Source organism: Haliotis asinina, chromosome 14 (genome assembly GCF_037392515.1).
Source record: "Haliotis asinina isolate JCU_RB_2024 chromosome 14, JCU_Hal_asi_v2, whole genome shotgun sequence".
NCBI classification, from domain to species: Eukaryota; Metazoa; Mollusca; class Gastropoda; order Lepetellida; family Haliotidae; genus Haliotis; species Haliotis asinina.
In genome coordinates this window covers 53,781,364-53,798,233 of record NC_090293.1, presented here as the reverse complement: position 1 = coordinate 53,798,233, position 16,870 = coordinate 53,781,364, and the positions used below count along the sequence as shown (strand labels likewise).

At 39.4% G+C, this 16,870-nt stretch overlaps 1 pseudogene; it reads right to left on the bottom strand.

The window, feature by feature from the left end:
• Positions 1-5,770: 5,770 nt before the first annotated feature.
• LOC137260895 (gustatory receptor for sugar taste 64a-like) lies at positions 5,771-8,289 on the bottom strand (annotated as a pseudogene).
• Between the last annotated feature and the right edge of the window lie 8,581 nt (positions 8,290-16,870).

The following is a 16,870-nucleotide window of genomic DNA, read 5'->3' as shown; positions in this document are numbered from 1 at the left end:
ATGAACGATTCAGATTTCTTATAGTATGGTATCAACTGAATAAAATACAGAATGTAAAATATGCAAACCAAACTTGCATACATCCGGGAAGTTACCAAATAGATGTTACACCAGTTCGCTTTCTTCGACTGCTGATAGTCCCATGATAACCCAGACAAAGCTAACAGTCTCTGGATACTTGCCAGCATGTCCTCCATATCATCTGTTTCACTGAATGTACCAACGGTATTTCTGGAAATCTTCAACATCCTTGATAGTTTATGAAAGAAACAATCTTTGCCTTTGCTTTGTAGGCTAGACCTTCACTTTCACCTGTTCTCCACTACGTCTCACAAGTGTTTTAAGGAGTAGTTTTAATGAATTGATACTGTTTTGAGAGGGTTTGTTTACCTAGGCTGTGAAAAACTTGTAATGAGCCGATTAATCAATCAGTCAAGCTACTTGGCATAATTGCTTGTTGGCAAACATTTCTGCTTCATCTAATTAAGCTTAAAATTCACTAGTTGTGTTTGCTTAAGTATCCGGCAATGTCATCAACACTGCAACAGTTCTGACAAAATGGCAGCAAATATGAACATCAATGTATAGTCTTATAAAGGCAGTGAAGAAGACAACAAAACGACATGAGATACTGTTACAATTTATAGTTGTGTGATAGTAATGAAGGAGTTGGGAAGTTTGTGACAGTAATTGATAGGACCGTCCTCAATCTTGGATTACGATGGGAGTAAGATTCAAAATTTAAAAATTTCTTTTTTTTAGGTTAGAAGTGCGGTATACCGCTTTGGTCTGTAAAGCATTCGTTTACTCGACCAGGCACATCGCTCATGACTATCCAACTGGCGCGCAGCAGTGTTTGACTTGCAGCTTCTGTTTCACGTTCAGCCGACATGGTCCTTGCATACTTGGTCGTGGTGATATTCTATGGATGTTTTACAACACACACCCTTCTCCTCTCCATGAATCCTGCCCAAACCGTCAACGCACTTCCCTCTCTTCTGATCTTAAGACAATTAAGGTTCAGACACAACATCCATATTACCTGGCTGACAATTTGTATGTCTGATTGATCCAAGGTATGGGGAACAATAAATACCAATCACAAACATGTTTTAGGTACAGAAAGAGTTAATGATTCAATTAATTGCTTTAATTAATCAAGACTTGCCCTTGCCATGAAGTTCCTTAGTGTGAACAAGCGGATACCATTTAACTTTGCAAGGCAGTTGTCAGTAAGCACCTCACAGGACAGAAATATGAGATTCTGTGCACACCACCGAGTCAATGTTTACTGAGAGGCACAAGTTCGACTCGTTGTACGATGTCGGTGGTGAATGACAACATGATATATTTCTGTCGTAATCAGTTACATATGGCAATTTACAAGTTATGTGGTAATAACAGGTGTATTTAGGGTTACTGAACACCTTCACGTGGACGTCAGAGCCCTGAAAGAGACCAGTCACGAACACGTAGAGGTACATAAGTTTCTCTCAGGTCAGGGCTTAGATTCACAAGATCGTGTTCAGCAAAACATAGTATCGTATTATAATAAAATAATGTCACTTTCAGTGTGTCACTGGCAGCTTTCAATATGTCACATAAAGCATACAGCATGTCACAGGAACACAGTAGATAGCAGGAGGTATAGAATGCATCACAGATACACAGTATGTCACGTGAAGTATACAGTATATCACAGGTACACTATATATTGCTTGAAGTATACCGTATATAGGTACACAGCATATCGCATGAAATATGCGTTATATTACAGGTACACACTATATCGCATGAAGTATAGAGAACATCACAGGTACACAGCATATCACATGAAGAATACAGCATACCACATGTACAGTATATATTGCTTTAAGTATACCGTATATCTATAATAGGTTATCAGTATGTTACACCGGGTATACAGTATATCTTTTATAGGTACACAGTACATCTCATGAACTAATTATATTACAGCTGAAGTTTACAGTACATCACAGGTACACTGTATATCACGTGAAATATACTTTATATTATAGGTACACACTATATCGCATGACATATACAGTACATCACGCGTTCACTGTATATCGCATGAAATATACCTTATATTACAGGAACCCACTATACTGCTTGACGCATAAATCACACGTAGACTGCATATCACATGAAGTATACAGCATATCAGAGGTATACAGTATATCACAAGATCTAGATGTACATGGTATATCGCAGGTAGACGGGAATCGTATGAAGTATACAGTATATGACAGGCACACTGTATATCACATGAAGTTTACAGTATATCACATGTGCAGGTACACAGCTAAACACCCTTAAACGTGTCCACCGGTATCAGAAGTATGTTCAGGTTCAGCTTGTGTAAGGTTATATGGATGATAATAATCTCCATTTATAAAATCATTTCTAGTGTACTTGGAGGGATTTATCCCCCAAAACACATCCTGTGTGTCGAAAAGCAAAAAAGCGAATTTTTACTATCGTAGTTTGTGCACATGACACATGTCGGTATGTAATCTGCATGGGTTAAAGTGTTCCCTGATTGATCTGCCACTGTGGGACGTAGATGGCAATGATGCCCACAGATGGCCGACCTGAGTTATTGGTGTCCTTTAAAGGAACTGGTCGGGAAATGAATGTCGACTGCACAGTTGTCAGTCGTTTGGTCATAAACTAGAGGAGAACCAATGGGATGAAGGATCGCACAGGTCCCGGACGACCAATAGTCATGACAACTCGTGAAGACTACAGTCGTGAAGGCTTTAGCGACGACGACAACTATTCGCCAGAAGCAGTGTTCTGTCGGTTTATTTAAAAATGGGCAGAGGTGACATTGCTGGTAAAAACATAAACACCAATACTCATGTCATTCTCATATTCTCATTACCGCGACATTCATTAACACCTTACTGCGCGGAGGAGCACTTTCTGGACGTTCTTGAAAGATATTTACAGTCCGTTTGACTAAAAAGCGGACCGATGAATTGCGGTCTGACTTTGAAGCTAATGAACATGTAATACTCAACACAACGCTCATCATAATCAAAACATCACACCAACTCTCTAAGGTTTTTGCAAATTGTAAATCCTAAAAATCGAAAGGTTGTTTAAAGTTTACATACTTACAAACCACAACTTTCTGATTCTGATAACTTCCGGTATCGGGAACAAATTACCAAAACTGAAAATTCAACTTATAAATTTGAAAAATTACGCGATGAAACACCCCAGCTGGGTTGAACAATGGTTTCAACAGCTGTGCTGCGCTGCGCACATAGGGCATGCACAGTGAACAGGTCCGCTTTAGAACTTTATGAAGTCGTCAGCAGGAGTTGTCTAATCTTGGTTCTGTACTCAAACAAGTAAGTAATCTACTCTTTACATAAAAACAGGTTGATTGGAGTAAGCAGCTTGTGCAATGGACAAAACTCAATGTCAGTTTTATTGATTTACTATTCTACGCGTATAATTTTGTTTCTTCGGGCTTTTTCATAAGCATCCATGTATATTATATGTCATGAATAATTGTGTTTTAATTATGTTTATATTTTTCGGTTGCGTCTAAGTTTTCAAAAAACTATCATTAAAATATTGACACAGTTCACTGTTTTGTTTTGTGCAAAGAAAAGTGAGCGAGTCGTTATGTCAATGAAGGAACCTCCACGATATTTGTTGTGTGCCAGTCATCACATGCACCAGATTGTCCTGCGACTGTTGGTTATTGCATGATCTAAACTGATAAGTCACTGAGGTATAGTGTTGTGATGGAAGAATGCCTGACGTGAGGTAATACTTAAAGTGTTGTCTAAACTGAGGTTCTGGAACTCTTCTCTGTAATCTGCTTTATCAGTGTGTAGCTCTTCAGAATACATTCTTGGGTGAAGCTTTTGTTGTGTGTGCATTTGTGTTGTACGTACATGTGTGTGAGTGTATGTTTGCATATGTGTCAGTATGAATGTATGTGAGAGATATAGAGAGAGATAGAATTAAGAGAATTACCACACAGTGAAGATGCCTATTGCGAAAAGTACCTACCCTGTGTGCGCCATTTTTTTTTTCAATTTTTGCAAAATTTCGTATTTCCTACAACCTATTTTGTCAGAGAACTTTACTATCAATATCTGCTTGCTTGTATCTGAAAACGCTCCTTTAAGGTACTTGAGATACATCATTACACATTGAAGATCACAACACGCAAAGCAAGTTCTGCGTGACGGACGTTACAGAACAAATGAAAAAGAAAAGAAAACGATTCCGAAGTCACTTTAATCTTATATTTACGATTACCAATACACGCATACATGTATAGAATTAAATAATTCAACAAACACAAGGTAACATGTCACACCAGATGTTGCTGCACCGTAGATTCTAAGCTCCATCACAACAACATCTATAAAAGCAGACACTGCTCCAACAAGAAGCAAGTAGTCAACATACATGTATTACATATTGTATGATAGCTTCCGTAGCATCTCTCGAAGGTTGGCTGAGATGTAGGATGTTTTTCCTGACCAGTGCTATATTTAGTGAAAAATATGTCTGATGTTAAATCTGTCTGGGTGCAAAAACGGCTTGTACCATAATTTCATATTGTCCGTTTCATTGTCCCATTGACATTTACTGAAAAATGATGTCTGTTTAATAGCATCCCGTCGTATATAAGTTTGTAATTTGCTATTGTATGGTCAAAATAGCGTTTGTTATATTCTATAGACTGTTGAATTGAGAAAGAGCCATTTACTGAGGACAATGTATAGATTTGTAGTGAAACTTGCTTAATGGTCACCATTTTGCACGAATTTGTATCATAAGATACTTCTGTAACAGTTCAACATGGAATTTACTCATCTAATTGGTCGGAAGGAGGTCTTAACGGCTTGTTCTATGAGAAAGGGTCGTTGTGTGGCATATGTGTTTCCTTACAAAACCTATAACCTCACTTGATGAATGTCTAGATAGTTTTGCATTGGTAGATAAGATTTCTTTAAAAGTTTTTTCATTGGCCCAAACGGTAGTCACTGGAGGAAAGCTAGATTTGCTGTATCCGCGTGTTTAGGGTGCACAATTATATATTCCTTATAACCCTATTTGATGTTCAAATTACCTTTGACAGCCCGAAGGTTCTTGCAAGATGGTTTAACTACTGTTGGATCTCGCTCTTCCATTGATAAAGGTTCTACTATGTGTGCTCTTTGTATTTGACATAATAGTTATTAACGATAGAAAACAGACCAGTTAGTGGCAGTTACTGCTAGTGGAGGTACTTTGAAAAAAGAGATCATTTGCCTTGCTGGCGCCCATACTAAGCACTCCACACAGGTGCACACTGTAAAACGTTTGACCGTCTGTTGAATCTTTTAAGTCTCGACACCAAAACAACTTTTTCATTGGTGACGGCAAGTTATTGAAAGCAAGATAACACAACATCGTCACAACCGTCGACATCATTTTCACTATACCTATTTTCTAAGACAACTTTGTATTTTTCTCCTCCATTAAGCTTTGGGATCTCCACTTACACCTACTGCGAGTATACACACTCAGGCTAGTAAACATCAGACTTTGCAGTACAATAATTACAATGGCAGTGACAAAACATTACAAGGTAAAGCTAAATAGCCATTAGGTACAACACGTTGAGTTCAGAATAAATATACTTATACTGCACAGACGCGACATTTTCCCTGATCGATTCAAGCAATTTTACTCCATGTCAATACTTGAATTCTGTTTGCCTTTCAGGACGTTAAAAAGTTCTTTGTGCAGGTAATGGAAGCTGAATATTTTCTAATGATGATGTTTTGTATTTAAATAGAATTAAAGTCAACTCAAGACCATAATGCAAAAGCCTGAAGTTAAAGTCAAATATGAGTTGGTCAAGTTATGCTGTCGTAGTGTTTCCATGGTGTTGTATTCCAACTGTTGAGTCCGGTTTAAACTGGATCACGATGAAAACGTAGGTGATGAGGGTACCGATGATCTGTGAGAGAAGGAAAGGAAATTTATTGTTTGTTTACAGCCTCAAGAAGTAAGTCCAATGTTGCAAAGTGGATTGTACATCATCGATGTAATCGATGACAATTCAATGGATGACACCATAAGCCTCCATCTCGCAACTGGGATGCCATTGGTATGTGGCAAATATTGTGTAATATTATGTCATAATTATCTGTAGTAACTCGTGGATAATTGGCTAGGACCAGTGGGGGCCTGTATAGAGACTCTGTATATAGATAGCGCTCAAAAAAGTCCCGCAACAATAAGCCAGCGTATTCTGAACCACGTATTAGTACCCTAATCTTGGAAAGTATCCCATCGCTGCAGTAAGGTGAATATTACCACCGCTGTCTTTATTGCAATAACTGTGTTATACTGCCTGTGAATTTGTACCGCTACTGTAATACCAAGATTTGAAGTGATTATGTTTTATCAACACGTAACAACACGTAGTGAAGAATAGAATTCTGACCTATAAGCATTCAACATACCGTTAGGGTCGTGTCCTTCGTGATGGTCATGAGGCCTAAAGCACTGATTCCGATTTGACGTTGAGACAGCTTGTTGGCGAACAGTGTGACCTGTAGTTTGCATGCACATAACGTAAGAAAAGCATGATATATACACAATACAACGTATGCATGTCATGTTAAATAACAACATCAAACATGTGCATTTGGAAAGTATGAGAGGAAATGACTGATGGCTTGCGTATGTATGGATACTTTATTCATAACTGTACTGCACTGCAGTTTTAGATCCCCTGAAATCCATTTAATTTGTGAATGAATATCAATTTTAACCACGAGAAGAGATTCTAGCTGAGATGAGATATAGTTTGAGTTAATTATGGTATAACTGACTGAGTGTGTTGCTGAAGCACGTGTAGAAATGGCTTATATGGAATCATGACGTACATATACCAACGTGATCGTCATATTAAGCCTATTTGAAAACACAATAAGAATAATTACTAACAAAAGTTCAGTTCATTTGAAAATACAATGACTATAAGTACATACAACAACACATATCTAATTTTTTATGCATTTAACGTTTCTTAAGCAGTTAAATATATTTTCTAGATTCCGATTTTGTAGATTTTATTGTTTGATAGGATGTTTACTTACCAGTCCAATAACCCTATCAGGCATATATTTCCCAGCCATGTCCAGGAGAAGATTCACAGGTCGGTGTGCCTGTAAACAAACATCGAGGTATTAAACAGAAGTGATATGAAACTGTTTTTCAAAGGAAGCTTAGTGGTTGAACGTTTTTCTCTTCCAGTGTTACAGCTGGAAAGATATATACTAGTGTTATAGACAGGTGAAAACACAACAATATTCAACCTAAACCTTACTACACATGAAGTCGTATTACTTCATTCAGCTCCCTAGAATTGAAGATTGTATGGGATTCGAAATAAATTTAAATACGAGCGGACACTTAAATTGCTGAAATAGAGAAGTTGTTAACCTGAATTGTTTAGAAAATAACCCCAAATAATCAGTCATCCATACCATGTCTGCAGTGTTCTGACATTTCATTTCGGCAAAAATATGTTCCACTTACCGCTTCGTGCAGTCTGACACCAGTGTAGGTGAGGGCGATGAGATTCAGTATAGACATATACAAGGCAGATGCAGCAATGCCGATGTTCGCAATGGATTTCTCGTCGTTGATGATGTTGTACAGGCAGAAGCACACAATGAGGAAGGAGCTGACGTAGCCAGCAGCCACGTGTTTGGACATGAGGGAACACACGTGTTCCACCAGATCTGTTATGGATGCATGGTAACCTCGAATGTCCTCAATATCCTCTTCTTTCACGGACCCTTCAGAAGCCCTTGACAGTCTCAAGGTGCAATTATCATATTCGTAAGTAAGGAGGAGGGAGATGGACAAGAACAAAAGCAATAATGAATAGTTTAGCAGAGTGGTAACGCCACCAACAATCGACAATAATACAAGTGAAGGCCAATACCAATCGCTGGATGTGTCACCCTTTGTGCTCAGGACTAATCCGCCGGAAACACAGGTACATGCCGCGAAGACCAGAATAAATACACATGCCTTCTTTACTCTCTGTCTCAGTCTAGTGGCTGAAACAGAACTGTGAAACTTCACTCGTGTCTCACGAAGACGTTCATGGAATATACGAACCTTGCTGTGGATGCCTGTACTGAGAGCCCAGTAGGTTAGAAATAAGAAAAGTGCGATGCTATTTAATATGAGAAGGCTTATTTCCGAGAATGATCCCACTTTCATATAGTATAGTATTATATGGATAAAATTCTGCGTAAGAAGTGTGCAAACAAAGCTCGAATATATCCTTGCAGCAACCACCGAAACGTTGCACCATTTGGCTGAATTCGACTGCTGGTAGTCCCATGATAACCCGGACAGTGCTAATAGTTTCTGGATACATGTCAGTGTGTCCTCTACATCATCGGTTTCACTGGATGAACTATCGGTAGCTGGGGAAACCGTAATCATCCTTCCCAGATTGAATACTAAATGTACGTTGTGTCTGATTATAAGTTAGAGCATCTGATGGTTGTGTTTTCAGTGTTTGGAGTAATGGTCTCAATGTCCATACACTGCTTCCCAAAGAACACCGCATGCACATTACTTCCATAAACGGTTAGAAGAGGAAATATTCTAAAAGATCCAACATGTCGATCAACATGATTAAACGCCACGACATTTATCGTTTGATTCATCACACGGGCGAAATCGTTCTACTTTAAACAAAACGTATAATGGACAGTTGATAAGTCGCTTGATCTGCAGTGATTAATCAATCAGGAACAATGTTTTCTCACTTTCTAACATGAAGTGTTCTTTAAACTGACGTTCTGAAACAGCAATCACTGTCATCTGTATTTCTAGTTCAACCTGTTGATCACTGTCTCACATGAAAATAATGATACCGTGTTGAGTGAATTACTAAGCATGTCTATGCGCGAGTGTCTTTCTCTCTCTTTCTCTCTCTCTCTCTCTCTCTCTCTCTCTCTCTCTCTCTCTCTCTCTCGCTTGCATACTTGAAACCATTCTAATTCGCTTCACATCTAAAATCCTCTATGGTCATACACAGGCGGTATGCAAGTGATCCTGTAGGATAAAATATTAAAGGCATGGTAAAACACGTTAAAGGAGTAGAATTGTACACAGTGATGAAGCCAATGATACATTATGTAGAACAAGCAGCTTTAGAAAGATGATTTTTAAGAGCTCTCTTAGGTAGTACATGTATGTATGTATGTACGTACGTACGCATGCATGCATGCATGCATGCATGTATGTATGTATGTATGTATGTATGTATGTATGTATGTATGTATGTATGTATGTATGTATGTACCCGAATCCTTTTCTAACTTCATGTTCCTAGCTGAAATGCTGTAAAAACATGTGTAGCCATAATTCACTGTACGTTACTGGACGTGTCTTCGGTTGACAGATCCGAGATTCAGATTGTGACCTGAGTGACCTAGCAGTATGATATGACACAACGAGTTTCTTAAGATAGTATGGGGCCAAACCATGGTGACATTTATAAGCATACACCAGGATCTTATACTACCATCTCTGCCTGATTGGGAGCCATTGTAGCTTCTCTCTCACAGGCGTAATCTCCTCACGTCGACCAGTTTTGGTAATAAATATAGCCGCACAGTTCTGGCCTTCTCTAGAGGATTGGTGAGTGTTTCAGGTAGTCCGCAGAGAAGGCCATTTCCATAATCCAGTCTAGATGTTACTAAAGCGTGTACTAGAGTCTTACAACAATCTTCAGTGATGTGTCTGTGAATGGATGAAATACTTCTGATCTGGAATGTTCTTCACAGAGTCGGCTGATTGAGCAGATCTGTCCCCAGTTTGTACTTGCATGTCACTGGTGTCAACTTTAGAGTTCTTGGGACAGAAAATAATTAATTTATTTTTTTTGTACTGTAGTCGTCATTGTAGTAGTATGCCGTGATTTATGAGATCGGATGCTGGTGACTGATCAATCAACATCATTGCATCTGGAGTTTCATTGTCTAGAGCTGTGATGATGTCATGGTGTCCACGCAGGAGGGCAATCTCAGTCGAATGACCACATCTGTTGGCCGATTGAAATTTGTCCTGCAGATATTGACTTGAAGATGCTGACTTAAACAAGAAAACACAACCTTATCTACGATTTTGGAGATAAAGCATAAATTGGAGACAGGTCTATAATGCTTCATCACCTCCCTGTCCAGGTCAACTTCCTTTAGCTGGTACACGCGACCCCTTGAGTGACACGATGATAATGGTCGTGATCAATGACAGCACCTTGTCTTAGCACAGCTTTGGTAGATGATTCGGAACAGGATGAGGCAGCTTTCATGACGATATTACGAATTTCTTATTCAGTATAAGGTGAGAAATCAGAATGACATCCTCCTTTGAATTCAGCAAAGGCGCTCAAGTTAGAAAGATTTCAAGATTAAATATTCAGACTGAATACCGTTCCTGATACTTTCCGCTTTGTCAGTAAAGCAGTACTTAAACGGAAATATTATCTTGTCAGGTGAGCAACTAGGCAGGATAGAAAGACACTGCAATATACGTGTTTTATCAGCAAAATGACATTGTAACAATGGACAGCGATATAGTGGTGACCATTACAGAGGGTTCCTGCCATGCTGGAAGGTCAAGGCCATTCCACACAACGGTCGGTATGCCAATATTCCAGCAGCACGAAGTTGTCTTGTCACTGGAAATCGGTTCATGCGATGACCCAGTGATGTGGCCTCATGCTGCGATGCCCCTCCGTGTAAACGACTGATGTCGCTGTATCGTTCCTGTCAGTGTTTTCATTCTCTTGTCGTCTATAGTGGTTTAAAGCAATACATGCGTAGTACCAATTGATATGGCTTTTTAAAGCCTACAGTCATAGGCTTGATTTATAGCCTACAGTCATAGGCTTCAGCATAAACTGATATACAATTTCATAATGCACATGCATTTTATGTAGGGTGTGTTTTAGCGAATCCCTACAGACGTGAATGTAACGTTACGTTTTCGTTCAACGTTTTTTAACACAGGACAAATTTTATGGATTTCAACTTCTTGAGTTTATTTTACGACGCTTCGGGGCTTATCCTAGCCCCCTCATCAGGTTGAGCTGAACTGAATATTAAGGTTCAGTATGAGGTATCAGTATCAGAACATTAACCCCCTGGTTGCCACAGGGACATACGTGTCCTTCCTCTTCACCCCTCACTTTAAGGTTCAGTATGAGGTATCAGTATCAGAACATTAACCCCCTGGCTGCCACAGGGACATACGTGTCCTTCCTCTTCACCCCTCACTTTAAGGTTCAGTATGAGGTATCAGTATCAGAACATTAACCCCCTGGTTGCCACAGGGACATACGTGTCCTTCCTCTTCACCCCTCACTTTAAGGTTCAGTATGAGGTATCAGTATCAGAACATTAACCCCCTGGTTGCCACAGGGACATACGTGTCCTTCCTCTTCACCCCTCACTTTAAGGTTCAGTATGAGGTATCAGTATCAGAACATTAACCCCCTGGTTGCCACAGGGACATACGTGTCCTTCCTCTTCACCCCTCACTTTGAGGTTCAGTATGAGGTATCAGTATCAGAACATTAACCCCCTGGTTGCCACAGGGACATACGTGTCCTTCCTCTTCTCCCCTCACTTTGAGGTTCAGTATGAGGTATCAGTATCAGAACATTAACCCCCTGGTTGCCACAGGGACATACGTGTCCTTCCTCTTCACCCCTCACTTTAAGGTTCAGTATGAGGTATCAGTATCTGAACATTAACCCCCTGGTTGCCACAGGGACATACATGTCCTTCCTCTTCTCCCCTCACTTTAAGGTTCAGTATGAGGTATCAGTATCAGAACATTAACCCCCTGGTTGCCACAGGGACATACGTGTCCTTCCTCTTCACCCCTCACTTTAAGGTTCAGTATGAGGTATCAGTATCAGAACATTAACCCCCTGGTTGCCACAGGGACATACATGTCCTTCCTCTTCACCCCTCACTTTGAAGTCCAAGAAAATTCTAAATATACCACGCTTTAAGTATTGTGGTGTATATTTTGCATATCGTTCAGATATTTTTTTTTCATGAAATAGAACAGATTTCAGTATCTACATATATCCATGTTCAGTATCATATCGTATGTGGATATAGGATATGCGTTGTTATTCTTTGAAAGCTTTGGATTGTTTGAATAATATTTACATGAGAAACTGACTCCGCAAGTGTACTATACCACATTTTATGCCTCTACACAAGTGTTAGAAGAATGCATGTAGCCATGACTGCAACATGTGCCTTTGTTCTTGTGACGTACAGTATTCGATACATTGGGACTGATATTGCAGTCATATGAACATGGTAATAAACATCGATTTGATTCAACCTGATAAATAAAACTGATAACATTAATGAAAATGATTTATACAGTTTATGAAATTTATAGGCACACATATTTAAAGGAAATTGTCTTGTTCATTAAATGTGTTTATGTCGTTTTTATAGACAAAACAATTATGAAAATTGATTGACCCGGTGCGAGTTTGTCAGACACCTCTTATGATTCATTATCATTGTTTTAGATGATACTATCAATTCAAATTCGACTAAAACATATTGTGATGGTAGAAAATCTAACTCAAACAATATATATACAAAACTTGTTTAAAAATATATAAACCACTTCATGTCTTAATTTGGACAAACCTTACGTCCATATTCTAATAGTTACATACTAAGAAAGCGACCCCTTTGTACTTTTCATTGCATACTTATGTAGCGAAATATTTACATAATCATAAGAGGAAAAGTTTATATCCCAAATGAATATTCAATGAATATTCAAGTGTTTTGAAATTTTCATTTATGCTAAATTGATGCCAGACGGGTGCGCATGTTGCTCACAATAAGATATCTAGTAAAACCGTCAAATTGTTGTTATATTCTCGACACTATTTCAGTGGTAAAACCCTTCATTTTATCTTTTGTCTAAACATTGTTGAAGTCTGGCATAGGACTTTTACACATTGAGTGGAAATTAGGTTAGCTATATACGAATCAGCAAAACAGTGTCGTCTTTTTCCGAAGTCACAAAATGCACAAAACATGCCATGACGGCAACTAAAATGTCGCATTATTTTCAGTTAGTTCATTACATTTGAAGATGTATCTGTTACGCCGTTAATAACGATGTGAAATTAATCAAAATACATCTACACAAATAGGAGAGTATGGGAATTTTAAGCCCTACATTATGCATCGGATAGGGTCACCCAAATCGCTATTACCTGTTTTCTCGTCTAGTAAACTAATGATTAGAGGAGACAAATATCACTGAAGTTATTTTGAATTCAAGAAGAGTATTCAAATGCACATCAAAAGTCCATACTTGCTGTGCATGAAATGGTGAAGGTTTGGTTTGATGGTCAGTGAAAGAGACCTGTTGTCAAAAGAATATTTACACACTACCAAACGTCAAATAAAAACATGTGTCTCTCTGGAAATGTCATTGACATCAAGCTCAATAGCGTGTATGACCTCCATTGGCGTTAATGCAGGCCACAACACGTAGCCGCATGGATGACGTCAGGCGACGAATGACGTCACGTGTGATTCGTTGCCATTCCTGTTGGAGACATTGTTCCAGCTGTTGCACGGTCACAGGTGGTGTTTACATTCTTCAGACTTGTCTATCCAGGTAATCCCACACGTGCACAACTGGATTGAGGTCTGGAGAATATGCTGGCCATGGTAAGAGATCGATGTTGGCGTTCTGCAGAAAGTCAGTCGTGCAGTATGAGGTCTTTTCATTATCATGTTGGAACAAAATTCCTCTTGGCTGTTAGTTGATGAATGGTACTGCAACCGGTCGTAACACTTCATCCCTGTTTCTGCGAGCATTGAGGCTCCCATGAATCACCACCAGCCTCGTCATCAGATCGTCGCAGATGCTCCCCCACACCATCACACTACTACCTCCAAATGCTCGAACCTGCCGAACACAATTTGGCGCCAACCCTACACGTCTGTATACCCGAGACCGACCGTCATTTCTAAAGAGGCAAAGTCTGCTCTCGTCAGAGAACATCACCCATGCACATTCACGCCTCTGCCAGCGTAGACCCCGCCCGGCCCGTGTTGACGTAGTCGACGGTGTGTTGACTTATCTGGCGCCTTAGTGCCGTCGCCGATGTTGACGTTGGCGTAACAAACCGATTGCCGAGGTGAGGTTACACACCAAAATGACGTTATTTTCTATTTTATGCTGCGCTTTTCCGAATCGTAATTTTTTGGTCCAGTTTGTTCTCTGAAAGGATGGGTCTTAACATGGCTCAATATGGATAATTTCGTAAGTTTTCACTTTGCGAACTTTTTATGAACTTGTTTAGGTGTATACATTTTTTGAGCATTAGTTTGTAGTGGCCTCTTTTCTTATAAATTGTGAAACTACCAAAAGGCATCCGCTCACATTGGGGACCTTTGTATTGGTATAGTTTTGTTCACTGTGAACAAAACATAACGGACATATTTCGTCCGTATCAACAACAAATTCTCTCCATGTGATCGGAGTTTCATTGACCTAATGTAAAGCATAGAGGAGTTATGAACCCTTATCTTTATACGTGCATGACCTCTCTGTCGACGTTTGACCTCATAGAAGAAAATCCATTTTTGACATTTACTTGCGGTTCAGTTTTGATTTTGTGAGAAAGACGTTATGCATTAGCACATAAATCCATTTTATATACACCTACGTCGTTCAGATATCAAGCTGTATTTTCTTCGCCCACACAAATGAGCAAATTTAAAAAATCGTGCTTTTATTGGTGCACGAGAAAAATTTACTGTTTTTTAACGGACACAAGTTTTGGAAAACATTTAGCAGTGTCTATTTCTCAAAGCCCTGAGGTAGTCGCAGTTATATTTATAACAACGGTTAGGAAATTAAATATTCTACATTTCTGTCGTAGTCGTACGCAGATCCAAGACCACGCGAGCGCAATTTTCGCACAACGATCACTTTTGAAACCTTACGAAAAGGTGCGCCTGAAAAAGACTCGGCTTCCAGGGGGTTAACTGTTAACTCTGCCCATGACCTCACAATACTTATGACGTCACAATGCTATTACAACATGATACCAATAGCTATCAGTTATACTATGACAACATAATAGAATTAGAAGTGAATGGTTACAACCAACATGATCCATAGAATGAATACATCTTATTATCAATATATAGCAGTGTTGTTGGAATAAATTAGAAATGACAGGGCCTTATTATACAAAATTTGGACATTTACAGATATTTTTGATAAATGCATAGCATGTAAATATATACTATTAACAGTAGATAGAAATTATTGTTCATCCATGGGTGCCCTTGTCGGTCTTTTACTACGACTTTTTGGTGATAAACCAGGCACTAGGGAGGTAAACCCGTTTTTCTCTGTTGATCTCCGGTAATAATCTTCTAATGGTGATTGACTCAAGAAGTTTTGTTTTCCGCCAATTATTGACGCTGGGCGCTAAGATTTGAGAGTCTTGCCAGTTGATAGAGTGATTTTAATTTTTAAGAATGTGTTCTGAGAGTATTTTTAACGTTTTGTCGTTGGCAACCATTTCTCCACATGTCGGGATTCAACATGGATTTGTTTGTGTCAATATGTAAATAAATAAAGAAAGAAAGAAAGAAAGAAAGTCACGAGAATACCAAGCGTAAAGTAGTACATATATCACAAGTAGTTTCTGAAATAATTACACGACACCGATCTTCTCCAACATGCTTCACTTTTATCTTCAGGGAGAATTGATTACAGTTTAACAGATTTGTGTGTGTGTGCGTGTGCGTGCGTGTGCGTGCGCGTGTGTGTGTGTACGTGTAGGTGTGTGTGTGTAGGTGTGGGTGTGGGTGTGAGTGTGTGTAGGTTTCGGGGGGGGGGGGGGGTGTAGGTGTGTGTTTGTGTCAGAGAGAGAGAGAGAGGAGGAGGTGGGCGGGTCTGATAGAATCAGAAATTCAATGCAAAGACGAATTGATAAGTGTTTACTGTATGGAGCCTTTCTGATACTTGTGCCATTGAAAGCAAGCCCATGACTTAAACCTCAAGATGTCTTTGAACTTTGGAGTTCACCATCAAATCATTGTCAAACACGGAACTTACAAAATTCTTTTGATTCTCGTCCTTTGTCGTCCACAGAATCATATTATTGTTGTTATATTTATTCACACGTGTGGTGCTGATGCATAGTCTGTTAAGTGACGACGAATTGTAATTGACAATAGTTTATCATCTGTGAGCAGTCATCATAATGTAGACAAGTTCAGAAGGAAGCCTCCTGTTACAGAGTCCAGAGTCCAATGTATATGAACCAATGAAGTATACAGTTGTGTGAACTCATACCCGGCAATACAAATGCATGTATGTCAGAGAGGGCATCGGGGGTGGGGGTGGGGGGATGGGGGGGGGGGGGGGGAAGCTGTGCAACTACATAGTGCAATGATCCACTCTAAACTGTTCGACCGTCAATGTCCCAGTCTGTAAAGGCAGTTTAAAGTGATAAGATGTTACCATTTCAAATTCATCGTGCATAATTTAAGACCGGTTGGCATCTTATAAACACGTGAATATTGGGACAAAATGTTTCCAGAACTCTTTGCTTGTATTAAGTAGCAAAAGTACCGGGGCCCGGTTTGTGATTTTAGATATTTGTGTCAAGAGTGAAACCATACCCGTCTGTCAGAAAGGGCATCCAGGGAACAATTCAGTAAGGTCAAACTATGAGACAGTCAGGATCTCTGCAGGGTGA